We start from the raw sequence: 17881 nt of genomic DNA, 5'->3' as shown, positions 1-17881 counted from the left end.
TGTTATTGGTCGGGGGGATTAGTAATTAGTGGGTTTCTTCTCCCTGTATCTTTTTCATGCTGTGTTAATGTACATTTATGTAAGAAGCAACAGGACTGCACACTGAATAAGAAAAGATGCTTTAGTCTGAAAATACATTTGTCAGACCACTTCTTTGTCATTAATGACTTTTTCTTATGGATGCTACACTACTGATAAAATCTCATAAACTTGGCAGAAAAGGTTAGCTCCATAGCGGTAACTGTAAAAATACAACGTAATGCTCAGAGGAAACCACAAGAGAAAAGTTGCACAGTTCATGTGAAAGGCAGTGTTGCATTTAGTAATCTAGTACACAGTTAGATTATGGCAATTTATTACAAAGTGCCGTTACATGTAAACAAGGTCTATTAAAGCATACTGAATAAACAGTGTACAGGCAAGACATTTTGTAAAGTGCCTTTTAAGATTCCATAAGCTGTAAATATCCAGAGGTAACCAATGGTATTTGATCACTCGCATATAGGAGTAAAAAGGAGTATTAAGCATCAGAGTTTAGTAAAAAGTTGAGCATTCTTGATTGAATGCCATTAGTGGTTATTGAGACAGGCAGACAAGGAAAGCAGAAATTAGGCAGACAGTAGTGGAAGATAGGGAGTACACAGAATATGTAGTCATATATTTGCTGTCATACCTCCTTTTCACACACAACTTGACACTACTTATTAAACGTCATCTTTTCTCATTTTCCATGACAGACAGACGCATGTTCGTGCACAGATGCTGGACCAGGACACCTACAGAAAAAATGTTTTCCTCCTTATTTCTTTTTATACGTTGTCCTATTTACCCTTGATTGAAATAGAAAATGTAATTACTGCCCAATTCAGTGTAATCCATGAACTTCAGATAATGAAATCAAATTCTACCATACTGGAAATCCTCTTAGTCTATGATATTGTTGGCTCATTCAGTCTCCGCCCTGACAAAATTGTATTTTATATTGCTAATTGTGTTGTGTTTTAAGCAAATGTTTGTGTTTTGCACAGAGGGCACTGTTCTGTTATTGCATATACAATATATGTGAGAGTTCATCCACTTTCCTCTTTTTTCTGGCAAATTTTGTCTTTAGCTTCTTACTACTAAAATGGCTTATCCTCCTATTTAGGAGTTAACCACAATTTTCCAAAATCTAGAAGGTACAATTCTTTGGCCTAGGCTGATCTAAATCATATATTTTTAAGACTGTGATTTCATTGTCAGTCTTCCTACATGCACAACTCTACTAGGTACACTTTCATCAGTAGCTTTGAGGTGCACACTCATCACAGCATTCCTTGTAGCTTGTAGAATGCTTGGATCATGTAATTGCCCATGGTTCTTTTAGTACTCTTGAGTCTGAACTAAATTGTTAAAAATAAGAACTGGCCATATTTAGTACTGCAAAAATCACAAAGCTTCCAGAACATAAGAATCCTATGTTCTTATTTTTATGTATGAGAAAAGGAAGGGGTATTGTAAACATTAAATGACTTGCAAGATAAAAAAAAAAAAAAAAAAAAAAATGCTATTACTTTTTATTTGCAGAAGTACCTTAATGCTGTTGCTGTGGGTGGTGCAGTGGTACAGCAGTTAACGTTATCGCTTCGCAGCAGGAGGTTCTGTAGTTCGAGTCTCAGCCGGGGTGCCTTCTGTAAGGGGTCTCCTTTATGCCTTCCCTCCCTTTCCTCTCATATCCATGGTTATTCAGAAAGTGAAACTGCTGGGAAGCAAATTGAGTCTCATCACTCTTTACTGGCCTCGTCAGATTTGGTTCCCCTTTCTCGGGCCTCATCTACTAGATGATCCATGGACTCTGGACCGAGTGCCAGATCTCTTGATGCACATGTCAGGCTCTCTTCACCCCAGCCTTCACACCGTCAACTTGACAGCATGGTTGCTCCAATTCTATCCCTAGTCAGGCTTCATGATTTTTCACATGCTGTGGCCCACATTCTCACATCTTCATATAAACCTTCCACCAGAAAGTTATACTCTAGCAAATGGAGAAGGTTTTCTATCTGGGCTGAAGAAAGGAATGTTGACCCTTACACTTATCCATCCCAGTGGTTTTAGAATTTTTGTCTGAACTTTTCCAGCAGGGATCTGCTGACGCCACAATTAGGGTTCATTTGGCAGTGATATTTAATTTTCATTTGGGTCAACTTGAGAACCTGTACTCAAGCTCAGGTCTGCAAAATTGTGATATTTTTACATTTTTTATGTATATTCATGTTATTTTATCCTGGTTTATTTAAGTGAATTCTTGATTTTATATACATTTTCATGTGTTTTATTATTTGTCCACCAGATGGTGATAGATTAATAAGATTGTCACATGCAGTTTAAAATCCCCTCTTTCTGTATCTTGGTAACTAATTGAATCATTGATTTCATTGGTCTATTCAAACAGGAAAAGTTATTTAACTAGGTAACTATGATGTTTTTGCCCATCTGATGAAGTTTTATGAGACGAAAATGTAAGGAGAAGTGTTTTTATCAGCTTTTATTTGTGGATGTGTGTTCATTTTGCTGTGTTTGACATTAAATTACTTGTGTGTTGGAACTACTGATCTCCAGTGCCTAATTTTGGATTACTAGTTATGTTTTGGGCACTTTGACCACATCTTTGCTGTTTAACTCGAGTCTAACCTGATGTCACACAGATTGTGTAAAACTTTCCTTAGAGACCTCCTTTTCGGGAACTGGTAGCTTCCTTGGATCTAAATTTCGTCCTGTCCAAAATAACTTCTCCACCCTTTGAACCTGCTCATTTGTGCCCACTAAAGTTTCTGTTTTGCAAGACTTTGTTTGTAGTAGCCATCATATCTGCTAGACTAGTATCAGAGTTACAAGCACGTTCTATCATAGTTCATAGGTTAGTACTAGGCTAACTGCACTTATGGGCAATTTTAAGCCTAGCCAGTTACCCCATGTCAGAATCAAACCCTGCACATTGTGTTTCAAAGGTAAGCACCTTAACCATTACACAAGCCCTTTTATTTGATTTTCCACAAAGACGGAGTCTCTCTTTGCACAAATCCATCTTTTATCTCTAAAGTTTGCTCTCATAATAACTTGAACCAAACCATAGAGCTGCCGGTATTTTTCCCTAACCATTCCAATGCAGCAGAATACAAATTTCATCAGTTGGATGTTCACAGACAGTTACGGTTCTATCTTCACAGGACTAAGGAATTCAGGAAGTCAAACTAATTGTTCGTATCTTTCTCTGACTCCAGATTAGGTCTCACAGTCTCCAAAGTGACCCTTTCGAATTGGATTTTGAGCTGTATTTGCTTAATTTCTTCTTCTAATAGAAAGCCTTTACCGTTCAAGATTTAAGGCTCATTCTACACAATCCCAGTCTACATCTGCAGCCTTCCAAGCCAGAGTTACAATTGACAATATTTGTGCAGCAGCAACCTGGGCTACCCCTCATACCTTTATTACTCATTACAAATTGGTCCTGACCTCTAGGGGTAGAGCCTCCTTTGGTTCCAAGGTACTCAGGAGTATTTTTCCATGAGCCACCCAAGAATAAGCTGCTAGAGACACCGTCCCATATGTAAGAATGAAGGCGAGATAGCACTACAGAACATAAAGAAGTTATGTACTCACCATAACATTTAATGTTTGTAGTCCATCTTGCCCTTCATTCTTACGAACCCACCCACCTACTCCCGTCCTGGAGGGATCTAGCGACAGGACAATTTTCCATAATAAGGTGGAGATCTTTCATTATTGTTCTTTCTGGATAGCTTTAGTTCTATCTACAGCAAACAAGATCTGGGGATTGTACTGGTGCACTATGGGATACCAACCTAAACACGAGCCAACTAGAAGATTTTGAGCTTTGTAATAGGCCGAGTCGCAGCCGAGGATCGGCTCCGAACCCATATCTAAGAATGAAAGGCGAGATGGACTACAAACATGGAACATTATGGTGAGTACATAACTTCTTTTTTGTAACATGTGTAGATGAGTATATTTGTCCTGCAGTGAACTGTTATCCTATCCAAAATAAGTTTCTCCAATATGTCTATTGTGTGCTGGGAATGGGCTAAGCTCCTGTATGGCTGGTAATCGGAGAATGAACAAATGAGCAGTGCAAAATCTGCCCAGGAAAAATATAGTGGGATTTTCTTGATCTGTGGCAAGGAAAACATGGAAATGAAGAAACAGAAATGTGCTGATGGGTTTCTGGCCACTAAACTAATAAAGCTAGGTGATTTTACAGTGACAAAAAATAACTCTGGGATAAATGTAATTACATTTGATGCAGAGTTTTCCTGTAAAAAGTGTTCCTGGGCCACCACTAAAAAGATGCATGTTTTGTAGCTTATTTGCTTAGTTAACACGTACTTAAAACAAAATGGCAATGCATGAAATTGAGGTGGCTACTGTGTGTTTCAGCTTAAATAATCTTCTTCTTCTTTCGGCTTTTTCCCGGTTAGGGGTCGCCACAGCGGATCACCTTGTCCGCACATTGAATGGCAGTGGAGTTTTACGGTGTCGAGTTGCCAGCCCGGCGCCCAACCTTCCACAGAAGGCACACTCACACGCACACCTAGGGCCAATTTAGAGTGTCCAATCCACCTGCAGCATGTCTTTGGGATGTGGGAGGAAACCGGAGCACCCGGAGGAAACCCACGCGACCACAGGGAGGACATGCAGACTCCGCACAGAAGGCACCCCAGTCGAGGATTGAACCGGAGAACCTCTTGCTGTGAGGCAGCAATGCTAACCACTGCACCACCGTGGCCGCCCCGTTTCAGCTTAAATAATAAGAACCGGAATTTAACTACTGTTTAATTTCATTGCACAAGGATGCATAGATACGAGTAATTTTTTTCACTTCTGTACATTTAATTTATTTAAACAGTACTAGTTAAGATATGTGTGCCAGTTTTATTCTGTTGTTTTACATTTATTTGTTATGGTGAACTTTCACTGTAATGTAACCCTTCAGAATATTGAATAGTCAGTCAGCTTCCTTCTTTTATCAAGTCCATTTTATAAAACAGGATAGAGTACTAGTTGAAAAGTGCATATGTATCTTGTAAGCTGAATTAAAAGGACCATAAGAGTACATAAACTTTACAATAATTATTGAAGAGTTTAAGTAGAAGAAATAATTAACTGCAAAAATCATCTCAGAATTATTCTTGAATTAAAAAGATGCACAGAGGAATATCCTATGACCTATCATTTTGAGTGCAGCTGTCTGACTTGATAAGATTGTAAGATTATATTTCACAGGCTGTAGTAATTTACTCTGTAAATCTTAATAAAAAAGTGTCTGCTAAGTATGCATGCTTTTAAAAACACCTGGTGATTTTTTTGAGCCATATAGTCCAGCAGCCACTGGATATATTCAGTGGTTAATTACACACAACAAGATTTATTGTTTGATAAAAAAGATTAGTGTATCTGCAGGAAAACAGGTACATCTGGGGTATGAATATACAGTAGGAGTATAAAATGAGAGTTCAAAAGAACATGGACTTCTGCTTTGTGTATATGTGTGTGTATACATATAAACATGCATACATATATATATATACACACACACACACACGCACATATGTGTGTGTATATGTATCTGTACACGTGTGTGTGTGTCTATAGGTTCATAACCATAGACTAGACTAATGAATCATTGTAGAAGACTCTTGGGACCCTAGCCAATGCAAATTACCATTTTTATTGTCTGTAAAGGACTGAGTATCCAAAGGGTGAATTATGGTTTCTCATCCATTTGTCTTAAGCTTGATTTAGATCTCCAGAGACTTTAGGAGGTAGGGAGCGCAATGGCGCAGCAGTTAGCTTTGTCACCTCACAGCAAGAAATTATCCGGTTCAGTTCTTGGCTAGGGTGCTTTTTGTGAAGAGTCTGCATGTCCTCTCTGCATTCACATGAGGTTCCTCCAGGTACACCAGTTTTGTCAAACATTCCAAGGACATGCTTCTGGAGCGTTTCTCCCCAGGCCTCCACTGAAAATGGGCTCTGTCCCAGTCGGACTTTACCGATAAACAAATGGTAAGTAAATAAATACTCTGTTTGGGGTGCAGCGCAAACTCATTCTAAATGTAGGGTATATTTTAGGAGTAGAATCTATCCCATAAATAAGTCCTGTTTGTATAATAGGTTTATTTCCAAAAATGGATATTTGTGGTGTTTCTAGGGATGAACATTAAGGAAGTCAAGCAGGACAGAGTAATTTACAGCCTAGTAGGCCAGGGAGAGATCACTGTACAGCAGTTTGTAAGAGATAGAATGGAGTGATATACCTTTTAGACATAATGTGTAGCTTACGGAATTTATCCTCAAGATTTTATTTATTTATTATATTTTTAGTGAAGAATTGTAATTTTCTTTTTAGCTGAACCATATGTTTGGATGGATACATATTAAAGTGGAGTTGTATTCTTAATATTGGCCCGATAAGGGTGGAGTAAGGTAGAGCAGTAAGTTCTCTGCACTTGGAGGATATGCCTTTAGTGATCACTTGAGCTAGTTAGAAGGATTTTCTAATGAGAATTGATACATGGTGCTCAAGGGAGAGTTTATTCATGAATGTGCCTAGGTATTACATCAGTTTTGAGGGTGATCTTTTTTGTTTGGTAAATACAAATGTGCTTCCCCCCCCAAAGAAAATGAAACTATATTATTTTGTGTGTGTTGAACTTTAGTCCGTAGTTTAGTCCATCATGAATTTGTATTGTTAAGGCCGTCCTAGAGGATATTACTGTTGAGTTGTTCACAACAGCTTGCTTTTGCAGTCCTCCACAATCTTGATCAGACAGAGACCCTTTATGTCAGTTTTGATGTCCGTGAGGTACATGCATGCTTGGGTAGTGGTCCCAGTACAGAATCCTGGGCAACACTACTGGTGAGTATTTTTGATGAAAGTGTGCCACTAACTTTCATCACATGTGCTCTGCCTCTTAGCAAGTTTTCTTTTGGATGAGTTATGTATGGGTTTATATTTTGCTGGGTCAATTTATCAATAATGCTGGAGTGTGGGATAGTGTCAAAATCATTGGTTAGGTGTATGCAGGTGATGTACTGGATGAAGGCAAATCAGTACACATCTGTGACTTTTTAAAAAATTTAGCCAGGTGAAGTAAGCAGGAGCTCAGCTTTATGTAGCCAACTTGACTTAAGTCTAATGATTGTAAGCTGTAATTATTCTTATTTGCAAATTCTATGGTGATTACATTGCATTGCTTTATAAATAAGGTTGGTAAGACTAAAAGGTTTTTAGTTCTCAAGGTCCGTGTTTGGACCAGTCTTGGAGGGGGACCCCAACAGCTGTTGCCCATATTTCAAGTACGTAACCATTGAAGTGGCTGAGATTTAGTGAGTTTTTAAGGGTGTCCTTGAGGCAGGCTTTTACACTGACAAGGAAATTGACTAGTATGTTTTTTAGACCCATAGAACTAGTGTTTTTGTTCTGGATGGGGACTTCTAATACTTGTTCTGGATAATCACAGAGGAAGCTGATGACTGGGCTGGATGTTTGGAGGGGGCCCATGGAGGTGACAGAGGAAAAACCTTTAAGCTAAATTTGCCCACTAGTGTGCTTTCAATATCCTTGTTCAAGTTGGGTGCCACTATTTAATATCAACCCAGTCCAGTGAAAACATGAGGAGTACAGGGAAGAGACATTTGTGCTGAATTTGTCGACTAATATATTTACAGTATTCCCTGTGAGGGATCAGAGTGGGTAGTATGATTTGATTTCAACTCCTTGCAATGCTAGATATTGTTTCTAAGGTTCATGATGTAGTTATAGAAGGCTTTATGGTTTTCTTTAGATGTGATATCAGTATTTAATTGATGTTTAGCTTTGCAGGTGTTAGTCTTTTGCCTTGCTTTTTACTCATCCTTTTTAAGTCAGTTTTGGAGTGAAGAGATTTAGGTTTATTTCTTATGGCTAGGAGTTTTTTTTTTCTTGTAATCTTAGTGGCATTGAAACTGCCCGCCCCTCAGCCTGCCTCTGGGCCCATCTCATTTGCTCACTCAACTGAGTGCAGTGAGATCATATTCTGATTTCAGGCACTCCTACTGTGTACAAAGAGAGCATCTGGGAAATAGAAAAAAAAAATTAATCTTATTTCCTGCCTTTCTTGTTAAGTGGTACAGACTATTTGTAGGCTTCTGAGCCCCCAAGCCCTTCTGTGTTTGAGGGAAGCCTTCTAGCTTGTTTTTTCTTATAACTAGCCAGTTTTCTAGTTTCAGCACTCAAATCTGTTTCTTTGATCTCAGCACTTGTTCAGAAAAAAAAAAAAAAAAATTTCATCTGCTTTTACTGTACTTGTGTTTCTACCTACTTCTTTTTACTTTTGCATCATCTTAAAAATACTCAATTGTATTTATTACTGCTTGGTGTAACTCATTCTAAGCCTTTTGGTTTAAACACTTGGGCTTCGGACCAGTTAGTTGTTTTGCACTGAGAGGGTTTGTGGTCTGCACTGTTGTGGCAGAACAGGTAGCTTACATCCTTCTAGGTTGAGAACTGCTGATTGAGGGCTCAGTGTCTGTTATTCTAAAAGTGTATTAATTCTGGTTTAAGCACTTGGGCTTTCAAGCCAGTTATTTTACATTAGGAAGGTTTGTGGCAAGCACTGTGGTGGCAGGACAGGTAGCTTTCATCCTTCTAAGTTGGGAACTGCTGATTGAGAGCCCAGTGTCCAAGTGTATTAGTTCTGGTTTAGGCACTTGGGCTTCAGGCCAGTTATTTTACATTAAGAAGGTTCGTGGTCTGCACTCTTGTGGGAGAAGAGGCTGGACTCTGCCCTTCTCAGCTGGGAATTTCTGGTTAAAGGTTTATAGTGCCTGAATATTTGAACTGTATCTTACTGAAATTGGTACACCTTGTTTGCTCTAGCATAGACTAGATCCAGGCCTGCTGAATCTAGCTTTGTTTATATGCTTGTTGTTTGTTTGCTTGTTATTTCCTGGAAGCTAATTCCACCTAATACGCAACTTCTCAGCTTCTGTGGATCACTAGTGATATCTGCATTGCTTACTGTACTTATTTCCTTGTTTCACTTGAAAGAAAGTTACTGTTTGTCGCTTTTGCATTTAGTTACTTGTAACACATTGCACTCAAGTTACCTGGCACTTGCTCACTAAAGCAATTATATAAGTCAGCACTAAAAATTAAAAGCACTACACCCTCACTCCCCACTGGCCCTTGTTTTCAATTAAGGATTTCCCAATATTATTCTAGCATGTCCAAAGGTCAGTTGTCAATCTCCTCTCCGGTCCAGCTGGTGAATCTGGGAATCTTGAGGCAATGTTATAACTGCCTCATGTACACAGACAACCCTCTCCTCCTCCCACATAACACAAATACTTGAGAGATGCAGCTATTTAGCCAAACTGGAGGCTGAGCTCTCTCAACTCAGGACTGGCAAGACCAGACAGGAGGAGAAGGCAACTACACACACCACAAAACCAGCCTCACATAATGCTACCACTCCACTGAATCAAACACACAAAGACATACTCGGAGGCTCTGAGTAAAAATTTACCTAAACAGCAGAGGCCTCCAAAGCAGACACCCAAACAACTGCTACCTCAAGACACCCCACAAGCAACACATAAACCACAAAAGCAGTGTGCAAAGCAGTCACAGCCCTTAAGGCCAAATACAACACCAAACATACTTGTCATAGGTGACTCCATAGTCAGACACACTGATGTCCCACTCACCAGGCTGAACAAGGAGAGGGTCACAGTAAGCTGCCTATCGGGCTAGAATCCGCCACATAACACAAGCACTCGGGTCACTCCACGGCAAGTACAAATATGACACAGTCATTGTCCATGCTGGTGTGAACGACCTGAGACGTACCTCCCTGGACTACATGAAAAGAGACATAGAGGAGCTCTCTGATTATGTAGCCCAGGCAGGTATGACCCTAACCCTGAGCAGTATCCTTCCTTCACCAAGAATGATGCCACAATATAGAGACAAGATGATCAGCTTTAACAATTGGCTTAATGTCTGGTGTCATTCAAAGGGGATCCAGTGTCTGTCTGCCTGGGATGACATGCTTGACAAGCCACGCTGCTTCAAGGGACGGCTTGCACCTGTCACCCTGGGATTCGGATATTGGCTAAGGCTCTTGCCACCCCATAGTGCCTTTTTTAGGCAAGGCTCAAATTCTAAACCTACCACCCTAGAAAACAAAAATGGGAAGAAACTGAGGGTAATGCTGCTCAATGCCAGAAGTCTAAATCTCAAAATGCACGCACTCGAGGCCCTTCTCAGTATGGAGAACATCGATGTCTGTGCTGTAACTGAAACCTGGTTCAAGGCTCCTAAGAGCACCCCGGCACTATTAGGTTTTACCTCATATCATGCGTTCCGGCCCCAAAACCCGGACCACACCACAAAAGGAGGGGGTGTATCCATATTCATAAAGGATGCCCACACCTCCAGGTTGGTGGCAACGCACGAAGCTTCGGAAACCATCCAGGTGCAACTAACCATAGGCAAAACTGCTCTACAAATTGTAGCATGCTGCAGGCCACCCTCTCAAACTCAGGAACCCCCACACAGTCTTCCTGAAGACACTGGAGGGTATAAATGTATCTCCAAACACCATCATATTGGGTGACTTCAACTACCCGAATATAGACTGGGAACATTACTCAAGCCCTAACTTTCTAGCCCAACGGTTCCTGGAGTTCATAAATTCAAATGCCATGGAATAGCTAGTCACTGTTCCCACGAGAGGAGAAAATATACTAGATCTCATTGTCACAAACATGGGGACAAAATGCTCCACACTGGAAGTATATCCCTCATTGGTGAGATCTGATCATAAACTAATCTCACTGGAAATCCACATCCCGCCCCCACCCCAAACAAAAAGACCATAGTGAAGAACTTCTCTAAAGCAAACTTCACACTACTCAAGACTGGTGTGGTATCCTTCAAGGCCCCTGAGCCAGTGGAAACCACAACCCAAGTTCGGAAGCCCTTACAAATGCCTTCTATGAACACCTCCAGGACTGCATGGATCAGGCAATCCCAAATAAAACCAAGACTCTTTCCACAAAGGGCAAACATCCAGTCTGGTGGACCCCAGCCATTAACAAACTTTACAATAAGAGGAGAAAGCTATTACATGATAGAACAAAATCCATAAAAGGAAGTCACCCCTGATCAGTATTAGTAAAAAATACGAGCACTCATAAAATCAACTAAGGCCAATTTTGAGAGAAAAATTGCCATGGATTCAAAGGACAATCATAAGGCCTTTTTCAGCTATGTTAGGAACCTGGGTGGAAACTCCCAGATATGCTCAGAATTAGTCCAAAATGATACAAAAATCACTGAACCCACAGACATTGCCAACATACTGGCAGACAGGTTCAGTGCAAACTTCACCCCTCTCCCCTAAAGGAGAGATAACTATCCCAGCCGAGTGTAGCCTCCCGGACATCTCAAATGCGCAGGTGAAAGCTGCTCTCTCTAAAGCTAAAAACACAGCATCAATGGGACCGGATGGTGTCCCCGGCTGTGTGCTACACGAGCTAAATGAGGAATTAAACCCGCACATAAGGCAGCTGTTTAATCTCAGCCTTACCACAGGATACGTGCCCAAGGAGTGGCGTTCGGCAACTGTGGTCCCACTCCACAAAGGCGGCGCCTCTACGGACCCTGGTAATTACCGCCCCATAAGCTTAACAAGTCTAGTCTGCAAAGCTATGGAGAGGATCATAATGGAGCTCATAAACAAAGATACAAGGGACTTGCAGACATTGGACCCGACCCAGTTTGGCTTTGTCAAGGGAAGATCATGCCTTTTGAACTTGGTTGACTTCTTCGAAACAGTCACCAAGGCCATTGATGAGGGAAAGGCAGTCCATACAGCCTACCTTGACCTTGCAAAGGCTTTCGACACAATACCCCACTCTGGTATTGTAGAAAAACTTACCAGCTTAAATGTAAACCCATATGTCACAAGATGGGTTGCAAACTGGCTTAAGGACAGAACCCACAGGGTTAGAGTTGCTGGCTGTGTCAGACTCCAAGCCGGTCACAAGTGGTGTCCCACAGGGCTCGGTCCTTGGCCCCTATTGTTTGGCATCTACTTCTCAGAAGTACAGGCCAACATGGGAGGACTTTGGCTGACAAAGTTTGCAGACGACTGCAAACTGGGCCATAGTGGAAAGTGCATCGGACACGGATATCCTTCAGAAGGGACTCACGGAAACAGATAGCTGGTGCCAGAGCCATGGCCTGAAGTTAAACGCCAAAAATGTATAGTCATACCCTTCGGGAAAAACAAGGTAACCCCAAGCTACCATATAGGTGGCAATCCACTAAGCACAGAAGAGGTTATCAGGGACCTGGGGACCCAGGTTGACAGTGGCCTTTCTTTTGACACTCACGTTGCTAAAGTGGTTAGAAAGACCTTCTACATTGCCCACCTGATCATGAAGGGATTCACATCCAGATCTAGTGAGGTCATTGTTCCCTGTACTCTTCACTTATCAGACCAATGATAGAGTACAATGCCCCATTCGGGATGTATCTCACCCGACATCTGCAGCAATTGGAGAGACCCCAAAAGTTCCTCACCAAAAGGATAAAGGGACTCCAAAATCTGTCATATGCTGCCAGATTGAAGAAACTCCAGCTCTATTCAGTCGCATACCGTCTGCTCAGAGGTGACATGTGCCTGACATACAAGGCCATGTCCAACCCGGAATTAATGGACATGCTCCACCTCAAAAATCCAAATCCACCAAAACCACTAGAGCAAGCGACTTAAACCTTAGCACGGATATAAATAGGACGTGCTGGAGGGATAGATTTATCACTCAGAGACTCCCTATGCTGTGGAATAAAATCCCGGTCCATGTGAGGCAGAGCACCTCGCTGACTCTGTTCAAGAGAAATCTAGACCTGTGGATGGGAGATCGTAGGTTTACCCCGGGAATCATCTCTGTGTCACTGCTGGACAGAGGCAACAAACTAATGGGCACAGTATTTTTTCATATAAGGGGTGGCGTAAGCCACAAAACTTTGGGCTAGGCTTATAAATGCCTTAGGGCAGATAGCCTAGTATAAACCTATGATACCGGGATTCCACCAAAGAAGGTTTGTTTCTGAATTTGGCATTGTATTTGTGATGAATGCGGCAGAAGGTTCTTAGGTGAGTACAGAAATCAGTGGTATAAGTGAACATTTTATCAATGGGAGTTCTCATGCGGGTGTTTTTTTTTTTTTTTTTTTAAGTCTACTTAAGTCTCAAGCTAGTGCTAAGAAGTTAGCTTTGGAGAAGTCTCCAAATACCGTGTGATTTGAGGGTGTGTCAGGTTTTGATTCTGTGGATAAATACTACTGATACATTACTCAGATATGATCAGAGGGAACAGCAATAGGTGTTGCATAATGATCCCATATTTATAAAAATTCTGTCTAATATATTTGAGCTCTTAGTAGGGAATGGCACTAATTGAGCAAGAGAGTTGTCATGATGATGTTGTGCTTTTATGCATAATTTATCATTTGTTGTTTGTTAGTCAGTTTGTGGGCATATAGCTGAAATCATCTGGAATGTTTGTATTAAGTGCAGCAGTTAAGGATTCCAGGTTGTTGAGATAAGTTTCATATATTGCAGGCATAATGAAGGGTGTCTGTAATTGGTCATGCTTTGGAAGGTGGGCTTGCTTGTCATTGCTAGGATATGAAGGAATTTTCTTTCTCTCTCTCTTGCTGGATGAGATGTGAAGTTATTGGTGTGAAGTATGAGGCATACAGAGATGGTAAAATGTTAGTGTGTGTACTTTATTTTAAATATTCTTTTATCTCAAGATGGATTCCCGAGTATTTTTCAGTGCTTCCTGCCAAATATGAAAAATGCTAACATGACAAAGTGCAGAAAGTTCTGTTCTTTGTAGAAAGTTGTTTTATGGAATTTGGAACTCATGATTACACTGAAAGTCATAAACACAGAGTTAGGCGATCTTAGAAGAATTAGTGCAATATTTATTTTTAATTGGACAATGGTGGTTCTGTGATTGTTACAGTAATGTTGAATTTAATCAGAAAAGGTATAAAAAATGTATGATTCTACTGTGCAAGGAGACAGGCCATTGATTTCCTAGTCTCCCACTTATGTGCCTTTCTTTGCAATAAAGGAGATTATTATTCTTTGCTGAACTATGTCATGTGAACATTATTTGGTACCCTTAACAGTTTGGTGTCATGACTCAGATTTCCAAACCTTTTGTGTGTTATTGCATTAGAAGTTGTCACTGAGGCCAATGTGACAGGTTTTCTGTCAGGCACATTTCTGGTGTACCAATACATAATTTCTTTATGTAACCATTAGCAGAATTTAAAAGTAAAAAACACATTGTAGGCACTGCTAAAGCTGCCGAGGAACAAAAAATAATAGAACAAGACTAAATCTTTAGCAGGCACCACGGCTTGACTACTGTTAAGCGTAAAAACCTTAGCAAGGCAAACACGTTAAAAACCACTAAACGATCAGTCATTTATATTGGTTATAAACTGATGATTGGTAGTCTTGATTTGAAAGACCAATAACGTCTTCCCTGAAAATTTAATTTGCATAGGCTATGGCAATTGGTTGCATTATTATTGCTGTCTTAACTCAACCCCATATGAGCCACTGGCACATTGTTTTTAATGTAACTTATGATTGGATGATCTATTAATGATTGCTTAAGCTAACAGGAAATTATTTCTATTGGTTAGTTTGCTTTAGAAGCGAATATGATTGGATGTAATTTATTTTTAAGTGATTCCAGATGAATGCCTATTTACGATCTGATGAAGGCTAATACAGCCGAAAGTGCTCATCGTTATTTTTGTGTTTTTACTCATTAAAGGTGTTTTTTAATGCAAGTCTTTGCCTTGCTAAGGTTTTTACGCTCAACAGTAGTCAAGCCATGGTGCCTGCCGAAGATTTAGTTTTGCTGTGTTAGCAGAATGTATGTAAGGTCTTTACAGGTAAACTTGACTAATCTTTCCCTTAGATTGTTTCCATTAAATAGTGAGAGGGTAAACTGTACGTGTCTGAGAAATTGTATGCATGTATGATCAGTCACACTAACAGCATAAAGTTCATTTCATTGTGTGTTAGTGGAGTCTAATCAGTAAAATACAGGGACATAATATCCTTGTCAGATGGTCAGGGTAAGCTTCTCCAATATGAGAGTGTATTTTTAATAAAAAACAGACAAGGAGCAGCGATTCCTTCATTAAGAATGAGAGTGAATTTGTAATTGGTCACATATCTATCCCTTTAGTGTAAGAGTGAGTTTTTATCATGGGCGCCAGTACAAGTGTTTTAAAGGAGTATGAGACTTTAGGCAGCTGTATGTTTAATAAATATGGAAGAGGCAGCTGTATGTTTAATAAATATGGAAGAGGCAGCTGTAGTTACTTTGGTCTGAGCTCACTAAAAATGAAAGCACTTTACAGTTTCCAGTAATTTTGATGATAACATTTTAGAATATCTAAAAAATAAACTGAAGCAGAAAGATAGTAAGATACCAGCCTCTTGTTGGGCAGCCTTTAATGACTGGTACAAGGTTAAAATTAAGGAAAAGAAGTCTGTAGTTATAAGTCTTAAATCTAACTCTGCTAAGTTAAAGTCATGATCGAAGGCAGCTAATAGGATAGTAAATTCATTACTAAAATGCGCAAATGAGCAATCCCATTCCTGGGGTATGTATCTGTTAAGACGGTTAGAAAAGTTATCAGTTACACAGCTAGAATCATCAGAAGATGATTGTCTTCTGTTGTCTTCTGTATTCCCTCCACCTTATGACTCTGCCTGTGCCTCAAGAATCTGATAGTTCTCCCTCTCCAAGAGGGCAATTGAGGTAAAAGTGACAAAAGAAAAAAAAAAAGACTTCCCCAGATACAGACCATGTTTTTTACAACTCTTCTAAATTGTCCCTCTGCGGCATTTTATAACACTGTATTGTGCCAACAGTGGCACTGTATCCACCGAAACGTTATCTGATGAAATGTCAATGCCGATAGCTAATAAAGGTAAACAAATGTTGCAGACATCAACATGGAATTAGTGCCAAGAGTAGTATGTGGGCAAACTAAAAAGATTACCTAATAAAATTTCTTCACCAAAATCTAACACTTTGGAAAAAAAAATAGGAAAATCATTACCCAGTTTCCATCTGTCATAGATGGGGAGGAATATAAGTGGACACATCCTGTCAAATAAAATAAAGGAAGAAGCAGATTCTGATTCTTCCACTGATTTTTTTTATATCTCCCACACAAATGTTCCAGTTGAGAGAAGTACCAAATCCAGCAGCAGCTAGGGAAGAGAGAGCTAGGCTTAACCTACAATAAGGGTAGTACATCCACGGACTGCAGTGGATTTTTAAACCATTGTAGATTCTTTACCTCCCATTTAGACAGATTCAGATAAAAATGTAAATATCTTAGAAGAGTGTACAATTACAAAATCCAGCTATCGAAGGCTTGAGAGCAGTATCAAAAGTCTCTACACCCCCTGACATATTCAAAAAATATTGAGTATAGTTAGCAACATCCCAAAACAGGGAGATTATGGATTTCTGGCTACCAGGAATAACTCATTAAAAGCCTTTACCGTGGCATGCCCCCAACCCCTTAACTGGGCAAGAATCAAAGCTATTGTGCAGAAGGAAAATATAACTGTTGATGCGTATTTACAACTCGTGATAGATGCATTTGAAGCCTTTTCTGGCCATCAGGAACCTACAAAAGATATGGCAACCAGTGGGTTGTCAGCAGCTTTGGTAGAAGGTGTATTACCTCCCATACAAGAGCCATTTAAAAAGGATTTTGAAACTATTCAAATTTGGGAATTCATGGAATTGTGAATCAAGCACAAAATGTGGCAAACAATATACTTAGGGGGTAAAAAGAAAATAAAGTTGACATTCAGTTCCAGCAGTTTGATATGGACTCAAATGTGTGGGGAAATAAAGAAGAAATATTGGGGAAAGTGGTAGATTCAGATTTCTCCAAACACAGCCCCCAAGACAATATCAGCAAAATTATCCCCTGTACCACCAGAGTCACCACAAGTTCTACCACATTTAAGAACTTGTTTTAATTGTGGTTAGTGTAGACATTGGTGAGATGAGTGCTTTATTGTCCGTACAACAAACAAACTTGCTGATTGTTCAAGCACCACAGCAAATTGGAAAAAAATCATCCTGTGTGGAATACTGCTTGGCAGCCACCAGTGTGACAATAAAATCATTAGGATAGTCATGAGTAGGAAACCGTTAATGTGATGTTGTCCTATCGCACCTTCATTCTTAACTGGTTGGGTTTGGAACCCATCCTCAGTTCCAACTCGGCCTTATACAAAAGCTCGAGGCCATCTACTAGCTTGTGGCTGAAACCCTATCCCATCATGCCCTAGGAAAGCTCCCCAGATCTCCAGATCTTGTTTGACATTAAACAAGATTGGGTGCTCCTACTGGCTGTGGCTAAGTGGAATTTTCGTATTTTCATATTTTGGATAACTGTCAGTTTATTACTACTATTATATTCTAGCTAGTGTTTATTAAGCAGATTTAGTGTGTTCGCTTTGCTGTTGGCTGTCGTTTTTCTTCTCAAGGCCTTTTCTCTTACCCTATCCCGACTTAAATTTTATTTTCTTAAGCCCGTTTTTAGTTAGAGGGCTTCCTTCCTTTTAACTATATAGGGAGGCTTGTTTAGGTTAGAGAGCTGTTTTGACCCTTAGATTTTTCCCCTTGCTTTCTTCTTTAAATTACCAGGCTAGCTGGTTTAAATTAGAGGGCTGCTTTTGCCCGTTTGAATTCGAGGGCCTTT

At 40.1% G+C, this 17881-nt stretch overlaps 1 protein-coding gene across 1 annotated transcript in view; it reads left to right on the top strand.

The window, feature by feature from the left end:
* Positions 1–17881, top strand: part of LOC122787696 (BCAS3 microtubule associated cell migration factor) — a 4651713-nt gene that overhangs the window by 1779785 nt on the left and 2854047 nt on the right. The window lies entirely within an intron of this gene.

The sequence above is a fragment of the Protopterus annectens genome, chromosome 13.part0 (assembly GCF_019279795.1).
Source record: "Protopterus annectens isolate FY-2018-M chromosome 13.part0, PAN1.0, whole genome shotgun sequence".
NCBI classification, from domain to species: Eukaryota; Metazoa; Chordata; order Ceratodontiformes; family Protopteridae; genus Protopterus; species Protopterus annectens.
This window is presented reverse-complemented; position numbering and strand designations above follow the sequence as displayed.